The following is a 1,322-nucleotide window of genomic DNA, read 5'->3' as shown; positions in this document are numbered from 1 at the left end:
GAGACTCACTTCCACCAATGATCAATTTTTACTATCTGTAAGGTTGACATTGTTACCACTGGCCAGCATTGTAAGAGGCATTTTTCCTATTGACCATCACACTAATGTGCTGTGAATATAGTAATTATACCAGGGGTCCCTGAAAGTTTCTCGGCCTTTTGGCTAGGATCGCTTCTCGGCCTTTTGGCTAAGATCAAGTGTAGTACCTAATCCTTCCAGTGATCAGGGTGGAAAGGCACTGGCATTTCTGGTAAGAATGCAGTGCCTGAGTAAGGACGGTCTACCTTTGGTGTAGCTCTGTAAGGGGCCGCCCTATGCAAATCTGCCGGCCTTGTCCACCAGAGAAAGCGCATAGGGCATGCCCTGATAAGGAGCTCCCATAGGTTTGACTGACCCGCTGGTTGGTGCAGGGAAAGCTTGGCCTTACCAATTGGTCTGACAAGCGGTCCGAATCTCGCTCCAGTGTCGTACCCTTGGAGTGGCAATCCAGGGGCACCTTAAAATCACTGGGTTTGGGACCCCACTGATTTTTAAGTTGCACGTCACGTCACTGTTTATACTTTGATTTGGCACATCGCCTTTTTCTGCATTAGCTGAGGCTAGTGCAGATGGGCAATTTTTAAAACTGTTTCCCTGTGTGTTATGCACAGAGCACATCTATTATTTAAAATGTTTTTTATGTTTTGTCACTGGTGTGGTATTTGTGTGCCACTTTTTGATGGAGGGTGCTATTCCCTTATGGGCTAGCCCTGACGTCTTAGAGAGTGCCTTGGCCTAAAAACCAGGCGCTCTCCCTCAGTGGGAGTCTCTCTTCGGGAGAGCTTCCAGCTTAGTATCTTGTGGGACCTGCCTTGGCGGTCCCAGAGAGAAAGGGCCCCTCTCTGGCTTCGGTCAGGGGGGCAAGTGTGTCCATTCCGGTTTCGGTCGGGTGGGCTTAGTATCCAGCCCTCGTCTGGAGCTTTGCTTCGGAGGGTCTGGAGAAAAGGGTGGCCCTTCCTCTTTAGAGGAGGGTTTTCCAAATAGTACCCCAGTGCACGTTTTTTGTGTGGTGTTTTTGCACATACACTTTTTTATTGTACATGGTGTGTGTTTTAGCACGGATTGCGAGATTCGATAAAAAAAAAAAAAAGGGTTCCCTGAAAGTTATTTTATGAGGTTTTGACGTGTTAAAAAGGTGGAAAAACACTGCGGTAAAGGCTTCCTAAATTTAAGTGCAAATGCTGATATTATTTACATTTATCAGATATTAGTGTTGATCATGCAGATGCTTATCATTGTCATTTTATGTTCTCTATAGTAAAAACTAATGTATGCCTAAAGTT

At 45.8% G+C, this 1,322-nt stretch overlaps 1 pseudogene; it reads left to right on the top strand.

The window, feature by feature from the left end:
- The first annotated feature begins 167 nt into the window (after positions 1–167).
- LOC140321521 (U2 spliceosomal RNA) lies at positions 168–339 on the top strand (annotated as a pseudogene).
- The last annotated feature ends 983 nt before the right edge of the window (positions 340–1,322 follow it).

The sequence above is a fragment of the Pyxicephalus adspersus genome, unplaced genomic scaffold (assembly GCF_032062135.1).
Source record: "Pyxicephalus adspersus unplaced genomic scaffold, UCB_Pads_2.0 Sca6749, whole genome shotgun sequence".
Lineage (NCBI taxonomy): Eukaryota > Metazoa > Chordata > Amphibia > Anura > Pyxicephalidae > Pyxicephalus > Pyxicephalus adspersus.
This window is presented reverse-complemented; position numbering and strand designations above follow the sequence as displayed.